The 20,210-nt window shown below is 35.9% G+C and overlaps 1 protein-coding gene across 1 annotated transcript in view; it reads left to right on the forward strand.

Annotated features, from left to right (window-relative positions):
• DPYD (dihydropyrimidine dehydrogenase) overlaps positions 1 to 20,210 on the forward strand; it is an 842,461-nt gene that overhangs the window by 412,842 nt on the left and 409,409 nt on the right. The gene's annotated exons all lie outside the window — the stretch shown is intronic.

Genomic DNA, 20,210 nt, shown 5'->3' on the forward strand with positions numbered 1-20,210 from the left:
ACATAGAGAATATGTAGGAAAAATGGGAGAAAAGATCTGTGATTCTACTGGGGTTAGGATATGATAAGAATACCTGGCTTAGGATTTTAATTTGGGGTGTGTAATGAAGCAGAAATGTGGTAGTTTGCATAAAGAAGTGATAGTGTCATATCTTGTATTCATATAGAAAGAAACATTTTCCAATTTGTCAACATTTCCCTCCTTAGAATTCTTTATTTTATTTTATTATTTTTAAAAGATTTTATTTGAGAGAGAGAAAGAGAGAGTGAAAGAGAGCATGAGTCAGTGGTGGGGGGCAGGGAGAGGGAGAAGCAGGCTCTCCACTGAGCAGGGATCCAGATGGATGTAGGCCTGGGCTTGATCCCAGGACCCTAAGATCATGACCTGAGCTGAAGGCAGCTGCTAAACAGACTGAGCCACCGAGGCATCTTTAAAAGTCTTTATTTCGTTGTGCTATTAAATGATCCAATATGACTTCACCATCGTTGTTTATGTTACTATGATGTTAGTAGGAGTTGAGGCATATTTGAATTATTTTCTTCTGCTTGAATAAGAATTACTGAATATCTAAAATGATTTTGAGTGTACCCAAAGAAAGAGTATGTAACTGAAAGAATGACTGTAGCTAAACAAAAAAAATTCTATTGAATTTAAAATTTGTTGCACTTTCACTTGCATCTTTCCAGTGGATTTATTTATTTATTTAACCAATGTGCATGTGTTTGTCTTTGTGTGCATGTCTGTATGCATGTGTGCATGTATGTGGACAGACAAAAAGCTCTGTACTAGGAAGAAAAGAAATTAACTACGTGAACCCATCGACCTTTCTTCAAAAATTGCTTTTTAGCAATGTGTAAATGCAAGGATTACCCATGTGACATAAAGAACAGACATATAATAAAACCGAAAGCTAATTTTACTACAACCAATAAATTCTAAAGTAGTCCAAGAGCAGAGATCAGTGTTGACTAGAATTATTGGAAAAGACTCATGAAAAAAGTGCTCCCTGATTTTTACCCTCCTTGGACATACCTGTTATATTTACTGTCATTATAATAACAGCTACTATTGTTTAGCTTCTGTTATATATTGTGTAGGTTTTGGTTACAATGGGTATCATTATCTTTATATTTTTATTTCCTTAAAGATTTAATTTATTTATTTCACAGAGAGAGAGAGAGAGAGAGAGAGAGCGAGAGCAAGCCAGGGGAGGGAAGGGCAGAGGGAGAGAGAGAGAGATTCTCAAGCAGACTCCACCCTGAGCTTGGAGCCCAACAGTGGGGCTGGATCTTGACCCTGTGATAATGACCTGAGCCAAAATCAAGAGTTGGAGGCTTAACTGACTGAGCCACCCAGCTACCTCCATGGGTATCCTTATCTTTATTTCATAGCTCTTAAAAATAAAGTGTCAATAGTTAAAGAAAACTGTTCTAGGTTAAGTATCCTCTTAGTATCAAAGCCAGGATTTGAACATATGTATGTCTATTTGTTATTTTCCCCTGGACTGAACTACTTTCTTAATATTTTTCAACTCTGGTTTCTTGTCCTTGCTAATCATCTGCAGGCCTAGACATCTTCCCCAACAGTATGTGTTAACATTTAAAAATAAAATAATGCATTAGAACTCTGCCTGAGGGTTCCTCTGTAGTTGAAATTGAAATCAGAAGATTGTGATTGGAGACTGTAGCTTATGTATAACTTAGTTCTGGTTAAAAATACACCTTAACCAGAATGATTAAGTGACTAGAAAAGTTCTAAGATTATTCCACGTCTCCTAACTTCCAGGGAAATAAAATAGAGGGATAATTAGCTCAATTAATATAATTAAAGACCTAAATTTAATTGTTAATTGAGGATAAAGATGAGGCACTTTAATTACATAGGTAAATCCAGAAATTCATTAACAATAAGTTGGTTAAATCCAGAACATTCATTTAAAAAACAGAGGAATATAAAAAAGTGCTCTTAGTCTAGGAAACAAAAATCGGTAATTAGTTGATTAATCTGAAAAAGTTAAAATGGGGAGTTACAAAAAGGATATACATGTATGTTAAACATGTCATTTCATTTTTAAAACCCAAAGGTATGTTCTCCTCTTCATTTTTCTTAAAAAGAAAAAAAAGCAGAGCCAAGTTCTTTTTAAAATTATGGTTAGAGTTCTATCATGTTTCTTGTGTAAACCTGTTTATAACATGCTGCCTACAACTTCTGGTTTTGTTTTTTAAAGTGGAGCCATACTTTCAAGAAACAGAGCAATTTCCTGGATTTTTGTATGATTGCCTGTCAGTCATTTCATTTGTTTAACCCACATCTAATTTCATAGCAACTTCTTTTTTAGCAACTCACCTTTATCATAGCTTTTGAAAATATTCAACTTAGTTTTCACAGACTCAACCCCCTTTCTTTTCACATTCATAGAGCTCTTCAATTTATACAATTTGATTTACGTTTATAACCAACACACATGGGGTGAGGACCATACAAATGATTCAGTAAGTACGGAACTCAAGTGGGAGAGTAGAAAATTCATAAACACACAGGTACCCTCCTCATAACAGAGACTCAGCCCTGCTTGTCCTTTCTTTGTACCTCACAGAGGAACAGGAGAGAAGATATTATTAGTCTAGTGAGTCTGTTAGGTGCAACCAACTTGTTAAGGGAAACCATATGATGCCTAATGTTCTTCTGTACTAAAGACAAGTCTTAATACAAAATGTATTTACAAAATGGTATATTGACCAAAATGTCAGTAATTTACCAAAATACAATTGTTTAGAAAATTGAGCACTTTGTTTTAGTATTAACGTAGAAACACATTTCGTCACAAAAAAGTAGAGGAAAAAAGGCTATGTGTTATCTCACCGTGCTATGTCCTCCATTAAGAGAAAACTTGTAAATGGAATATAGGCTAAATGCTTCTAAATTCTGATCCTAGATAAGAAACTCCTTTTCCTTGAAGTTGTCATGGTAGTTCTGAGAAGATGATCTTACCAACATGTGACATTTTGTCAAATAAAATCGGTCCAAGTATATGAAAGTTATCATCTATAAACCCGTGGATTTGATTACATCATTAGAGCAATCCTCCATGTCATTATTCTGTGATTCAGAATTCTATTTTAAATTTACTATCTTTTAGATGCAACACTGAAACACCACAGTATTTATTACTAGTAGTGGAAGGGATTGAGTAAACTTACATGTTTCCTCAAGAGAAGCACTTGCAGTGGTATAAAGATAAATATTGAGGGGCAAAAGACAAGAGTTATTAGTGGAAGGATTAATATGGAAAGGATAGGTAGGGATAGAAATTCAAATAATGGGAAGGAATTATATAGTCTTCAAATATAGACAGGAAATGAAAAGGAAAAGACTTCCTTTTTTTCAAGTAGAATTCTTTCTGTGAAATTCAAACGCGATGAGAAACTGCAGAGGATAGGAAAGGAGGCATTGGAACATTAAACATACTTAAAAAAAAAAGTTTTGGTTGCTGTGTTTACAAGTGAGTTTAGGAGTCACTGAACTGAGGTTGAATGGTTACACAGTACTGTTTATTCACTGCCACCATTTGAGGTCAGCTTTCAGCAACAACAAAAAGTTACTTTTTTTTTTTTTTTCATTTTTGGTTTCTTTTCAGTGTTCTACTACATACATGAGTTTGCCTACCTGCATCTTCCCAAATGATATTCTTTTTGTGTCTTCCTCAAAATTTATCCCTTATTAAACATGGTATATTCCTATAATAAGTATCCATGTTAAGGGTTTGATTATTTTGATACTGTTTTGATTATTTTAGTTATGAATCTGTGTTATTCTTTCCAACTTGTCATCCCCCTCGAAACAAATTCTTGTGGCAGAATTATCTTAGAACATATACACAAGATATACACATAAATATTCTGCCATCATACTGGGTCTAAAATGTCTTTCTTAACCCTATAAGATCACAGAGCACAGGTGTCTTTTAAGTTTTAGCTTTCTACAGAGTTTTCCAGCTCTATAGTGAAGCTTATATGATATTTTAATGAAGGTCGTAGTGAAGTTCTCTAACAGTTAATGTGGTTCTACTGAGTTGTATATAGTATATGGGTACATTTTGAAATAGGAGTTTGTAAAGTTCTTCAAAACTATTATAAATTCCTTGCATTGATGGCCTCCTTTTCTCCTGCTTGAGGTTTTTGTGTGTTTTCTTTTGGTTCGATTGAGGCTCAAAAGAATCAGTAGTTGTTGAGGGGACTAGGTATCTCAGGGGATTGGTAATGAGATACAGAGCCTTTAACCTCTTGGTCACTAGTTCAAATCTGCCCCAGGTCAAGAGTGACAGAAAGTCATTATCATCTGATGGTAGTTCAATAGGCTATGTGAAATGAATTTGTGATTTCAGTACCTAGTGAAGAGAGATTCATGCCATAGTCTCACCATTGAGTGAGTACAAGATGGTAGTTGTGATTTTAGTCTGAAGAGAAAGGAGTCCGGTCATAGCTAAGTATTCCGTTTTTTGGAGCTAAGACTTTTTTGGGTGGATTTGTTGATGGAATGGCATAGGGAAGCGAGGCTTGCCCTTGTGTTGATTTGTGAACTGAGGCCATGAGGTGCACATCTGTAGGAATCCCTGTCTGTCATTGTTGCTAATGAGGTACAATTCGGCATCTCTAAATTGACTTCTAAAAAGTTATTTCCATCCCAGATGCTGATTAATTCAAGACTGAAAGTGACATCATTCATGTCTCCTGTTTCTTTAGTGCCCTTCTGCATATACTTTTTAAATGTTTCATTTTCCCTTTTAATCATATTATTAATTTTATCTACATTTGGACATATGACTGAACATTTAGAGAGGCCTATTCATTCTTGTCAATCTATCACATGAGAAATACTGAGTTAACAAACAAGAATAGAAAATTGTAAGGACACTTTGAAGATGGGGAATTAAAAACTGAGCACAGTGCGAAAGGATCATTGCTATAAAGCTAATTGAATTATGTGCATTCATATCAATAAATGAAATCTTTCACCTTCTGCCACTTTTAGGGTTGAAGATTATGTGAGGGATTTTGTCTTTCTAATATCTTTAGTGAACAGTCAGGTTATTAAAACTTTTTGATACGGGGATCTCTTTTAAAGGAATTACCTTTCTAAAGAGGACAAAGGCATATGTTTATACTTGAAAGATTTTTAAGATCACAGCATTGTCTTCATAATGGAATATTTACATTTTTATTTTATAGTAGGTTCACTGATTTTCAAAAAGAGCCCACGTTGTTGGATTGTAAGGATTTTAAAGCTATCTCTGATAATTTTTTATGATGCGAAAATCAAATCTAAAGAATGATAGCTGCTGTGTCTCATATTAAAGATTATTGCTCAGTACAAAGATGAGCAGTTGCTGAAAATGTGACAGTCTGGGATTTTAGAAAACAAACTTGGAGGAACTTATCTATGCCCAAGTCTCCATTGCTTAGAAGAACTTCAGTGCCAACTTTGAAGACACTTGTTATCATTATCATTGCTTAAAATATCATTTTAATTTCACATCTTCAAAGGCATTCTTTTGCCCTGAAATATTCCAGTGGTTTCTACAATATCTGAAGAACTATGATTTGAGAATTAGAAATTTAAATTGCCCAGGCTTAATATTAGAGCATTTCCGTTACCCTTTGCAGGTTTTGAGGCAGCTTATTCGACCTTACAGTCTCACCAGGAAGCTAATGGGAAAGCCTTGCAGCAATCTTCACAGGAAAGTTTCCAAATGTCAAGTGTCATCTTTCCAGCTGTTAGATGAATGGGTAGCCAAGAGGCATTTATTTGGGTGTGCAGCCCCTGTGAAATCTGGGTGAGGCAAGAGAAAAGGCTATAATTTGGTGGTTAGTTTACCAGTATTGGTATAGTTGCAGATCTCTTTGCCAGGCAAAGGACTTCATTTTGTGGTTTAATGATTGACAGCCAACTGCAGTGTTCCTGCACTTAGAGAATAAAAATGCCTTAAAAAAAAAAAAAAAAAGGAGGCATCATCGATATGTCATACTAATTTTTGAATCCTTCACTGCTTCAGATAAAAACAATTTTATCGACGGAGCTGGCTTCTTTTCTAAACCCCTCTCCAACTGAGAGGAGGTAAGGCTTTTCAAATGACAACTGTATTAAAATCTTGAGGCCTATTGAAAAAGTGTCCTTCAGTTTAAGATATATAGCAAACTCTTTAATTCCTATGTTAAAAGAAGATTGATATGAATCATTGGCCACTGTCAGATTGAAAAACAATGAATATCAATAAAAAGACACTTTTAAATCATAATGGATTCAGTTTGAGATAGTGATAGACTCCAAAAATAATATTGAAGTATGTCATGGGTAAATGCTGTTTCCATGCTAAGTTTTTCCACTTGGTCAGGATCACCGCATTGAAATGACTTCAGCCCAATTTCTCTTTGGTAAACTATGCTTTTAGACTGAAGTAGAATCAGAAGTGCATGTGATCTCATTTATATCCCTTCCAGTGAGAAGTAGTAAAGTTAAATTTGCTTATAGCCATTGAAAAATGAAGTCCATTTCAAGTGTTTATAAATAAGCATATAATAAACCCCATAGACTATCTGTAGAGTTTGCCTCTTTGATGGTAGAGTCATGTCAATTTTTGACGAATTCCCTAGCTAAATATTTCAAAATAATTATTAAGGATCAGAAGCTTGACTTTTTTTCTATTAAAATTTCTGTTTGTAAAATGACATAGCTTTTTGCGTATGAAGTGGGATTTACTTTTTGTAATGTCTACATGTTATAAAAGGAAATCAGGGAAAAAAATGAGCAATGAGCCTATATCCAATGGAGCTATGAAAACAAAACTATCTAGTTGGTGATAGGGAAAGAAAATACCATGACTAATAAGTGATTTTAATGCCTTTTATTGACTTTATATAGGGTTCCAAACCTTTATTAAATGGCAGCGTTTGACCTGAAAAGTAATTTAAAATGGAATTGTCTCCATAAAGGCAGAATATATCCTTACCAATACAGCAGTAGATTGCTACTTCAGGCAGATAGCTCAAGATTAGGATGGTTAGAAAAAATAACTGAAAAATCTGATCCATGCCATACTGAACCTGACCTCAGTGGGTGCTGAGGGAGTATGAAAGAAATTAGCCACTGCTAAGTCACTTGGTCTAAACGGCCTATAGGTGTTACGAATTCCATGCCAAATCTCCAAAACCTTGATGCCTGGGGCTGCATGGAGCTCCTGAAAATATCACAGGAGAACAAAGCACTGAAAATCTTTAGCTTGCTGGTGGAGATTTAAATACAAAAATTTTCATCAGAACTTTGTTTTTCTACATTCAGTGATTTAGTAAAGTTGAGTCTTATATAAGTTATAAAGGACTAAATTGAAAAATATCTAGATACAGGTGGTATAATGAAAGCCTAAAGGTCAGGAGATCTGGGTTCAAAGCCTGACTTAATTACTCATTAATTCTGCCTTTGGACCTTTGGGAATGTCACATTGCCTTTTGGTTATCTCACTTATGGCACAGTGTAGTCACAGAGGTGGAATTTTCAGCTCAAGGACTAAAAATGTTTAAAATCTCAAATTCATTATCTTGAGCCTCACTATCTTTATCCATAAAAAAGACAAAATTAGTTTTTTATGCTTCTGAAACCCAAATTTTATATATATATATATGTTTTTTTTTTTTAAAGATTTTATTTATTTATTTGTCAGAGAGAGTGAACACAGGCAGACAGAGTGGCAGGCAGAGGCAGAGGGAGAAGCAGGCTCCCTGCTGAGCAAGGAGCCCGATGCGGGACTCGATCCCAGGACGCTGGGATCATGACCTGAGCCGAAGGCAGCTGCTTAACCAACTGCGCCACCCAGGCGTCCCCCAAATTATATATCTTAAAAATAAAGAATCTAATTTATCAAATACCTATGATATGCTAATTATCTTTTTTAGAGGCTTAACATTCACATCGTACTCAAAATTATGCCTGCCAGAGTAAATATTTTTCCCCCATTTTACAAATTAGAAAATGTATGCTAAATTTTGTTGAGAGGGCTATGGCCCTGGAAATATTTGACTCAACCGCTTAAATATGGGTCAGAAAGCTGAGGAATATCCCAACACGTGCCCCCTTAATGCCCATCACTGGGCTAACCCATCTCCCCACCTCCTCCTGTCTGAACCCTCAGATTGTTTCCCGGAGTCCATAGTCTCTCATGGTTCTTCTCCCCTTTTGATTTCCTCCCCTTCAGTTTTCCCTTCCTTCCTCTAATGTCCTCCATGCTATTCCTTATGTTCAAATAATGAATCACGGAACACTACGTCTGAAACTAATGATGTACTGTATGGTGACTAATGTAACATAATAAAAAATAAATAAAATAGTGAAAATAGAAAAAGTAATAAATTGTTTAAGCTCCCAGGGCCTTAGTGTCCATACTTATCAGTAAAGGGTTGATAAAATGATAAAAAAAAAAAAAAAAAAAGAAGAAGAAGAAGAAAAGAAAGAAAGCTGAGGAACAGATTTTAAAAGAGTCAACTCAACTCACAGAAAAATTCACTCAGGAGAAGAGAACCATAATAGAACTCTCTGAAAGGGATTTAAAATAAATATGTTAAGACCCCCAAAGAGATAAAGACAGCAATAGCATCCATAGAAAAGAACAGGAGAAATGTAATGCCTTTGTTAAAGTGTTGATGGTATGGCCTGCTGGGGCTAAAACCCAGGTTTTTCCATTCTTAGTCCTACTGTTGTCAGTAATCACCCTGCCCCTTCCTCACCATGTCCTGTGGTTGAGCTTCAGTTGAGCATATGGAAGGCAGAACACATAGGTAAGTCCCTCCCAATCATCAGAGAACTCTGTGCCAGAGTCGGAATGAGAACAATGGCATCGGACTTTTCTAGTCCATACAGCTCGTCCTCAGAATGATCTTACTTCATTTTTGGATCCCTTCACAGGCATTACATGGTCACTATATGCCAGACAACATCCCATGGGAATGTAATCTTCAAAGTAATTCTTTGTCAGTTTTGTTTTCTAGTATCTTCTGTGCCTAGAACAATGCCTACTTGATAGTAGATGGTTGACCAATAAAATGCCCACCGTGTGGCAGGCACTTGATACTATGACTGAAAAATTGAACGTACTGAAGAAATGTTTTAAATTATGGGGCACATGAAGCAGACCATACAAATTCACATGGCTCATTGATGATAAATAACTATTTAGACTGCTCAAACAGGTGGTGGGGTACAGTTATCGTGGAAACAGAGGATAAAAATGAGCATACCCGCACATTACAATTTTTCTCCTGTGATCCTCACTGCCATCCTTTACAATAGGTGTTTTAATGGTGAGACAAAACAGTTTCAAAGTGGCCTAACTGACCTGTTTCGGGTCCAAAAATAACATCTGAGTGACTGTATTAGTTTTTCCCTGCGTCCCATCCTTACCTTAGCCTATTTTAGTGACTTTCCCTCCCAGAAATACAAGGGTTAATAGGTTAACACAAAAGCAGTATTGCCTGGTAGGTTGTTGACTTACAATTTTGAGCTTTTTATTCCAAGTCTTAATATTTAACATTGCTGTTGTCACCTTTCTTAAATGTCAGCTTCTTTTATTTACCTTCATCACTCTCACCTTGATCATGCCGACTTCTTTGTGCTACATGGATTTGCTGTCAGCACCACCCTGTGCTGGTCACCAGGCTTTTCTTACAGTAGTCATTGACATCTTGTCAGCAGTGTCACCACCTTTGGCCCCAGGCCTGTGAATATAGCAATTGTTACCTTATTGATTGACACTTTTGAAAATTTGTCAACATGTTATTCATGATTGGGGGGGTTGGCTAACTTACAAACCACTTCTTAAAGTTAATTCACTAGTTTATCCTTTTACCCAAACCCTTTGGGTTTTATGACTTGGGGCCTCTGTGTAATAGTCTATGTGATATTTTCTTAATGAATGATATATAATTAGTAGAAGGTAAAAGAAACCAATGTTATTGCAGTAGCTCAGTTGATAAATTGAACCATTCATTTCAAAGTCAGAGTGTATACCAAAGTTGCTATAAGCATGACTCTGCTCACATCCTTCTCACATCTGCTCAGATGTTATTTTATTAAAGAAGCCTCCTTGGGCACCAAATGGAAACTTGTGTCCCTCCTCTATCCACACTACTGCCCAACCTGCATATACTCTGCATTCTGTTTCTGAGGAGAAGCCACTTGAAAACACACTATTTTGGGTTCCTGGACCCAATTGCAATATATGTGACATGAGTTCCCCATGCCACAAAGCAATACTTGGGACACCAGTTGGGTATTCTACAATTCAACTCAATTCCAACACTATGTACTTGAAATAGGATCCCACAGGTAACCACAGTTCAGTACACGGTCCCACCTTCTGCCTTCCCCTGCCACTTCACATGCCAGTCACAAGCCCAGGTTACCACCTGTGTTTTTAACCAACAAGCTGTAGACTGAAGATTCCAATGACCCCTTCCAACACAGGATGCCAATCCTAAGTCCAGGTTGTTACCTGTACTTCTGACAAACTGGCTATAGATCAGAGGTTCCTATGACTGCCTCCTTGGGTTCAGTTTTTGCTAGAAAGGCTCACAGAACTCAGAGAAACATTGTACTTAACTAGCTCACTGGTTTATTATAAAAGGACATAATTCAGGAGCAGCTGGGTGGAAGAGATGCGCAGGACAAGTATGGAGAAAGGGTGCAGAGCTTCCATGCCCTCTCCAGGTGCACCTTTCTCCCCTACCTCCACCTGTATACCAACCTGGAAGCACTCTGAACCCTGTCCTTTGTTGTTGTTCCTTTGTTTGTTTTTGTTTTTGTTTTACGGAGGCTTTATTACATAGTCACGATTGATTAAATCTTGATTCAACCTCCAGACCCTGTCAAATCCCTAGAGGTCAGGGGGTCAAAAGGATGGGACAGAAAGTTCCAGCCCTAGAACCATGTGGTGGATTTTCTTGGCAACTGGCCCCCATCCTTAGGTGCTTTCATCCATTAACATAAAAAAAGACACCTTCATTGCTCTCATCACTGGGGAAATTCTGAGGGTTTTAGGAGTTAGAAACAGGATGACAACCATATAAATATTTCTTATTATAAATGATAACATCACACATACACACAGGCACACACACACTCATCTATGTTTTTGATTCCTTCTCCCACCATCACCCTGTAATGTAAAATTCATGAAAACAGAAAATGTACTTTGTTTACTGCTATGTTTTTAGTACTTGGCCACAATGCCTACCATATAGTAAGCACTTCATAAATATTGTTGAAAGATCAAAAATGGCTAGGAAACATTTTAGATCATAGGACACATGAGGTTTAGGAAGCACATTTTATAAGTTCACTTGGCTTATTGATGATTCTACCTTAAGTTGCTGTATTATTCAGCTTGGGTTGCCATAACAATTTACCATAAACTAGGTGGTTTAAGCACTAGACATTTATATTCTCCCGGTTCTAGAGTCTGAAAGTCTGAGATCGGGGTACCAGCATGGTTGGGTTCTGGTGAGAATTCTCCCAGCTGTAGATGGCTGCCTTCTCACTGTGTCCTTGCGTGTGTCTCTTCTTATGGAGCTACTAATCCCATTGTGAGGGCCTTACCTCCATGACCTCATCTAAACTTGTTACTCCTCAAAGCCCAATCTCAAAATAATATCACTTTGATGTTAGGGCTTCAACATATGATTTCTGGGAATACAGTTCAGTCCATATCAGTTGCTAAGAGAGCTGGTAACTGGCAGTGGGAGTCAAGTTTAAATGGAATTAGAAGAATAAAATAGGAGCATGCCAGGAAGAGAAAATAGCAACTGCAAACACCCATGGAAAGATAGAGTTTAGTGGATGTCATATGTGACTGATAGGTGCATTAACATTGATAGTGGCATAAGGTCAATTTGGATAGGGGAACAGGACCAGTTCCTGAATGATCTTGTAGGCTATAATAGTTTGAATACTAACGGGGCACCTGTGTGGCTCAGTGGGTTAAAGCCTCTGTCTTCCGCTCAGGTCATGATCCCAGGGTCCTGGAATCGAGCCCCCAGGGTCCTGGAATCGAGCCCCGCATCGGGCTCTCTGCTCAGCAGGGAGCCTGCTTACCCCTCCCCTTTCTCTCTGCCTATTTGTATCTCTGTCTGTCAAATAAATAAATAAAATCTTTAAAAAAATAGTTTGAATACTAACAAAATGCAATGAGAAATGAATGAAAAGTTTTTAAAAATCAAATTCGTGTTTTTAAAAGGCTCTGGTGCAAAGTAAAGAGTAGATTCTAGTAGAAGGCAAGGAAAATGGAAAAAAACAGTAAGAAATAATCCCAATGAGATAATGATGGCAATGTGTATAGATAGAAGTATATGGATTCATATATTTTGAAGGTAAGAGTCATTAGATTTGCTGGTGGAAGAAAAATGGGGAATGAAAGAAAAGAAGTATCAAGAATAATACACAGATTTTTGGCTTAAGATGAATGAATGGTAGTGTCATAAAGTAAGTAGAGAAAACTGGGGGAGGAATAGTTTTTTTGCTGAAGAGGAGGAATTTTTGTATGACACTACCTTAGGTTGCTTAAGAGCTGGTAGTTGGGGGTGGAGATAAAGTTTAGATGAAGAAAGAGATCACATGGATTTGAGTTAATGTTTAATTTTGTAGCCTAATTGTGCACTCAGGTTACAGATATCTTACTAAGAGCAATATGACTATAATCCTTTAAAGAAGTGAACAAAATAGGATCATTATTTTTAGAAACTTTTCTGTAGCCTCGTATCTTTTCTAAAATTTTCATTACAAATAGTAATTTCTCAAAATGGAGAAATGAAATCTGATTTTATGTCATAATTATAATCACTCTACCTAGGCCTTTCCACCATGGAAGCAGCTAATCCAAATTAATTTCTGCTTTGCAAGTTTTTCTCCTCAATAGATATTTCTTCAAAGGGCAAAGTAACTGACCTGGAGTTAATTAATGCATAAAACCAGCCTATGAATTAATCTAGTCCTAAGTAGCTATACAATGTTATTTATTCTTTGCCTTAAAATAATCTCAGAATAGATGATTCTAGAGCAGCTGTACCTTAAGATAGGAACCATTGTAGTTATATCACAATGAAATATAAATAAAATGAGTAAGTGAAAGCTGTTTGATGATTTTAAATTGGATGGAACATAGTGGTAGTTATTTTCTCTTCTTCAATCAAATATAACACTACCAATAGTCTGCTTTTAACAAAGCTTTTTTTCTGTTTTTTAATTTTAATTCTAGTAAAACAAATTAGGGAAAAATGCAATTGGGATACATAATTACGATGTGATTTTCTTTTCCTCAACAACATAACCATTATACATGCAAATTTCTCTGTGTATAATTCCATGACCCAGCCAGGTATAGTAGGAGACTACCAGTGATGAAGAGTAATAATGTAATAATAAAATAATAGGCCATTATACTTTAAGATTGTATTTGTTTTTATTTCCATTCTGAAATGAAAGGCAGCATACTTGATTATCTTATCAATATCTGAATGGAATATACTTTTTATTTATGACAATAGATTTTTTCTTGTGTGTGTACATGTGTTGTGTTTGTTCAATCAAACCATTTGAATAATTTTCAGATCAGTTTCCAATTTTGAGAACATTAGTGCTTCAGAAGAATATTGTTTATGTAAATAAGAGGAATTTGATATAATTTAGGCTGTGTAAGCTTTGAATTCAAGTTTCACTCTATTACTTATTGGCTTCTTATCCTTGAAGAACTTGTTTATTTTCTTTGAATGTCACTTCCCTCATTTTCAGTGAGAGAATAATGCCTAATTTGAAGAGTTGTGATTATAAGGAGAGAGTAAGTACAAAACACTTCTCACTGGGTCTGACATAAGTATTCTTTAGAAGTAGACAAATATCTTATTGATTCTGAGAATAAACTAAGTGTCCTCTTTTTACAGTAGGCCTCAATATTTGGACTATATAATGATGGCTGTCAGAATCGTGACTTTATAAGCAAATAAAAGTCCCCATATGGGCACTTTGTAGAGTGTCGGCCCACCTTATAACAATACTTTATTCTCTTGAACAGGCCCCTGGTAGCCATTTATTTTAATAGAGTAGACATGTAATGCAATCATGACCAACCTTGAATTTCTCACTTGAGAATTGGGAATTAAGGAGAGCTTTGGCATGGCTAAAGAAACAGTTCTCAGCCTTGGATTCACAGTTCAATTCCTTGAAGTGAGTTCAAAAGCTACTATTCCTTGAGCCATACTCCAAGCAATTCTGATGTAATTAGTGTGGAGTCTATCTAACCAGGATGTCAGAATTTTTAAAACTCTTCAAATGTTTTTAATATGTAGAGTTAGAAGTGACTGGGCTAGACCTATAGAATAGCAACCATTCTGCATAAAGAATCAGAGGAAGCCAGTTGGCAGAGATGGAAGACTAAACTAGAAGCACGTAGAAGAGTACAGAGAGGGAGAGACAGATTATATGGCTTTCCATGAGGGTTAGCTGCATTCCCGAGTTTCATGAGATGCTTCTGTACCCTTGCTCTTAACAGCCGCCTGAGGCTAGTTTCTATTGCTTGCAATCAAATCCAGTCTAAGCTGGAAGTTAAAAATCATGTGGGGCAGAAAAATGTTTCATTTTCAACTGAATCCTGGCAAAATTGTGAGGTCAGTCAATGTTTATGTCACTTTATGTGCCTGATATAGAATGTATACATTTATATTATTAACTTAATTGCCTGGTGTAGTTATTTACCATTGCATTAAATAATTCTTTTTAGTGCCTTTGCTAAACTCAACAGTCTTCCAATGGTAAGAGTTGAAAGTTACTCTAGAATCATAGAATAATGGAATATATATCTGGAAAGCATTTGATGATAATTTCATGTAAGTTGATTATCATCTTACTGGGGGACTAATGTAAAAAAGAGACTAAGTAAAGGTCACTAGTCTAATGTATTCAACTAATATTTTGAGCATCTTTCTGCCATGTCTTATGCTAGGTGCTTAAATTAAATTAGGAGGAGACACATATATGGAAACAAACGAGTACAGAGTATGATAAGAGAACAACTTTGTTTGTGGATAGCCAGGCAAGTTTCATAGTGAAGATGACAACAGGACTGACTCTTGAAGATTGGTTGCAGCTTTCAAAGCAGAAAAGCCAGGCAGGAAAGGGCTTTTTAGAAGGGGGGAAAAAAAAGTCAAAATGCATAGGTACATTAATGATACTGTTTTGTTTGAGAAATTATAAGTAGTTTAATAAATGGAAGCATAAAATGTTGTGAGGGAGTGGAAGTAGATGAGATAAGAAAGGCTAAAAGAGGAGACTAGAAAGTGTGGGGAGTGGGAAGAGCCCAGATCACAGCTGGAGTTATATAATGCTAAGGAGCTGGTACTATATTCTGCAGGTAGTGAAGAACCTTGAAGGATTTTGTAGGTGGAAATGAAATGAGAAAATTTAAGTGTAACCCATATAAATTTGGGACCTCTCATGGTTTATGCATGCCATGCAGATAATTTTTTTATGTGGAATTTTAAGTGACTAAAATCTTCACTCAAATCTCGCCTTAAAAAATCTGAGAGGGAAAAAGCAAACTTACTAAAAAGTCATCTTTAGACATCTCTCTCATTTACAATGTCTCTTAATGTCTGACAATGGCTTCTGTAGAAGAAATGTCACTTTTTACCCTTACACTGTAAAAATCTGCTCAACATCTCACTTTTCCATAATCTCTATTTTTACCTCCCCCTCTCTGTCTTCCTCTCAATTCTTTATCACTTTACGCTCTTTTAATTCTATAGGTTTTTTTCTCTTGGCATTTCCATTAAGTATATTTTGAAAAACCAAAGAAACCGTAGTAATGTCCAGATTATAAGACAGTCCCTGTTTTAGAAAGGGAAAGGATGGAGGAAATCACATAAATTCAAGTTCTTGCATTTAACCCTTTCAACTATGTTAGGACAGTTCTCAATTTCAGAACATAAAAGGCAAATGAGATATTCAACAAAGGACAATTAAAGTGTCAAAAAGCCTAGGGGAAAAGGAGATTTGGAAAGAATATGATAGTTATTTAAAACATATCTGAAGTTGCCATGTGGAAAAGTGATTTTATTTACTTTTGTCTCCAAGAGGGCAGAGTTGCCTTTAAGGGTATTTTATATATATGTATATGTGTATATATGTGTATATATAGTACATAATACATACATATATTACATATATTTCTAATTCTAATGGAGATACTGATTTTTTTCACTTACTGATTTTTTTTATTTTATTTTTTTAAGATTTTATTTATTTATTTGACAGACAGAGATCACAAGTAGGCAGAGAGGCAGGCAGAGAGCCTGATGCAGGGCTCGATCCCAGGACCCTGGGATCATGACCTGAGCCGAAGGCAGAGGCTTTAACCCACTGAGCCACCCAGGCGCCCCTCACTTACTGATTTTAATAAGATACGATCACTGCCCTCAAGAAGCTTATGTTTTTTTGAAGAGAAAATCAACATGCACAGCCCAGTATGATGACTACCGAGGTACAGGCATATTTTAAATTGCAATGTAGCAGAGATGACAGTAAGATATGTTAGACAAGGGAATGGAATGCATTAAGGAAATGCCCCAGGAAGCATATACTTGGGTAAGTGAACTGAGTTTGGAAAGATGAATAGTCATTTGATGGGTGAAGAAAGACTTGGGTTATATGTTAGGCCAGTGGGAATACATAAAATAATTCATGGAGACATGTAGCAGTGTGATGAAGTAGCCATGGTTTTAATTCTGTGCGTCGTTGGTTGGTTGGTAGCTTTATTTGCATTCTTCTGTTTGTGAGCTCCAGAGACCTGTCTGTTTTGTTCATCTCTGTAACCTCAAGTTCTCAATAAATATGTGAACAAAAATAGTTTTATATGAATGTTAAGAATTGTGTCTGAGTTCATGGGCCCTACATTATGGACGCAGCCAGTATATGCCATGAAAAGAAATTTGAATTTGGCTTCCTGAAGATGTGAGTAAGTTTTAGCATATTAGTGATTAAACATATAACCAGATATTTTCAGTGTAATCAGTGAATTGAAATAATGTTATTTTTTATGCCCTAGGAGTAGTCAAGATAAAATTATTTATCTACAGTGGCCAGGGAGTGCTTCAGATTGGGAAATTTTATAGTAGGTGGAGAAGAGAGATGAGATGGGAAAAGGTACAGAGGCAGGATGGCACAGAGTATTTTTGAGGAAGAAGGACTGAAATATTTGATTTCTGAGAGATGGCTTAAGGTGGTGGGAGGAAAACTGACCAAGAAAATAGAAAAAATATACACTTTATTCTGGCTCTGCCACTAGCTGAATAACTTACAGGTACTCACTTAACCTCCTTTACCCTTAGTTTTCTCTTTATAAAATAAAGCTTTTAAGTTGATTATCTCTTTGATTGTTCTAGTTCTAAATGTTTTTAAGTTTATGTGTAATATTAAGTATAGCTGAAAGGATTGATTTGGGGCAGACAATCTGTGAAGGAAGCTAAAGAGTCGTCTATTTACCTTGATCTTCACTTACTGGTTTTTCATTGATTCTTTTATAAAACTATTTTAGTATACCTTTGATTCTATTTGTTTCATATAAATCAATTTATGTTCACTATTGAAAGTATAAAAGGTAAAATGAGCAAAAATCTAGAAATTAAAGGTCATCCCAGTCCCACCTAGTTCAGATAAGACTAGTTAACATATTGATATTTACTCTTTATGACAGATGGTAAACAGAGAGACGTATAGCAATAGACATAATAACATATACTATTGTAATAAATATATATATTAAATATTTATTTACTTCCTTATTTTTTACTGAAAACTTTTGGACTTACAAATAATGTTAACCCACTATTTTTTCACTTAGTACAGGATAAACACTCTTTCATGTCAGTGCATTTTTTTTTTCTTGCTCAGTTTCTGTATTAGTCTGATGCCAGTGTAACATTCCTTTTTACAGTGGTATTATTGGGGAACTAATTTTCATTGCTCAACATCTAGATTGTTTCCTTCTTTCTTTTTTTTTAATTAAGTTTTTTATTTTAATACCAGTATAGTTAACATAATCTAGGCTGTTTCTGACAACTGTTATTTACTAACACTAGTGGATGATTGGAAAAATAGTATTGTCTGAAATTGAAAATCTGGATGACATATTCTTTAGAAGAGAATATGAGATACACTTTGAAGCAGTTGAGTTTGAATTAACAGCAAAGCATCCATATCCAAAGGTCTTGAAGTCTCTTGGAAATCTGAGTTTGAAGGTTATGAATGGGATTTGGGAGGAATTAGCCTCATGGTGAGACTGAAATTTGAAATGCTGAAGTTGTCTGAGCAAGGGTACAGAGGGGAACAGGCTTTTAAACTTCAGAAAAGGAAGCATACATTGGGAATGAGTCAATTACCAGGTTGGACAGACTGGGTTGCTGTAGCACCACACTGTGGTAAAAAGTCTCAAAGACAAAACAAAACAAAACAAAAGCCTTGTCTGGGCTCTAGGAAGAACAACTGCCTATTACAAGTAAATATTTTAGATTATATCATATATGCATACACATCAGTAGTATTTTTGTCAATAAAAGAAATACATATTTTATAAGAAGCTGTACTTCTCATTTAAAAGAGTTTTATATGTGTGTTTACTTTTTGTTAGTTGTTTGCTTTGGCTTGTTTGTTTTATATTTTTGTTTTGACGCTTAAGGAAAATCTTGCGAAATTTGTCCACGTCATTCCCTTTTTAGTATTAAGGCAGCAACCGTCTTAAGAATTTCAGGGCAGCGCCTTATTTATTTTAAACTATGTAAGTTAAGAAATGCAAGTTGAACTGTACATCTCTATCTGCCTCCTTGGGCTGTTGCCTGATGCCATACAGCTACGATTATAACAAATTCATCTGTAAGATTGAGAGATTAGATATCTCAGTACAAAACCTTTGAAAGAGTAGAAAACTAGTAGTGTCATTCATCTCACCTAAATAAGAATATGGAACCATGTGAATATCTGCTATTAGCATCAGGCACAAACTTGCCTGAAATAGCTAAGATTCCTCAGATAGGAAAAGTACATCTTGATTTTTTCCCAGTGTTGACCAGTTCATACTATCTGGAAAGTCTTCCTTAGTCTAACCTAAATTTGCCTGATTAATTTAAACCATGATTACGTGCTGAGAAAAATCACATCAAAGGTTTATTTCCCCTCATGTACCCCTGTACAAATACACACACACACACACACACACACACACAGATCAAATTAACATATTCCCTATATTATACATTATACCTTTTGTCTTTGCTAATCTTTTTAATAGTATTACAATTCCACATGAGGAAAGGAGAAGTTGTATTCACAACAGGACTGACCGATATTCAGAAATGTGCCTGGAAACCCAGAACATTCCTGGCAGAAGATGCCTACTGTAGTTGTAGCTTTGATGTGATTAGGCAACTCTTTGTAGGTGCAAGAAACATGTTAGTCTTTCAGTTGACAAGTTTGATGCCTTTTTACATATTAAGTGAACTTTACTTTGCATTATAAATGATGGAAGTCCGGAAATAATTTGTATGCAAGTCATGGCAATTTTTATCTGCATAAGACACACTCCTGTAAAATTAAAGTTATGCTCAAACAACTTATCCTTTGAGTGATGGTTCACAAGGGAAAGGAGTTCTTACTTTGGAATTAACTAGCCCTATCCATTCAGTTTGGCTTGGAAAATTCCTCCTTTTTTATATTTGCCAGTATTATTTGTCTTTCAGAGATAAACAGAGAGAAAGGGAAGGAGGGAAAAGGAAAGAGACAGAGACATTTTATAAACCAAAGTCCTGATGAGATCGTCAATAACCTCCCCCGTCAGGAAGAGACATTTAGCAAGTACCTACCCTCTTCAGTGTGCCATGCACTTTGCATAAGTGTTTTCGTAATGCAAGGTAACGTTATACAGTGTTCCTTTAACAAAGGTAATTTCCCAGTTTTGAGAGTCAGGTGAAGACATTAACTGTTTTGGTACCTGTTTGGGTTCTAAAAAAGAAACTCTCCTCCTGCACATGAGTACATTCCCCACTTTCCAAATTAGATGTCTTCCTGTGGCTTATGATCTCCTGTCTTTTCCAGTACTCCCGAGAGGTTGGAAATTAGGCACCCAGCAT

This window comes from Martes martes (genome assembly GCF_963455335.1).
Source record: "Martes martes genome assembly, chromosome: 4".
Classification (NCBI taxonomy): Eukaryota; Metazoa; Chordata; class Mammalia; order Carnivora; family Mustelidae; genus Martes; species Martes martes.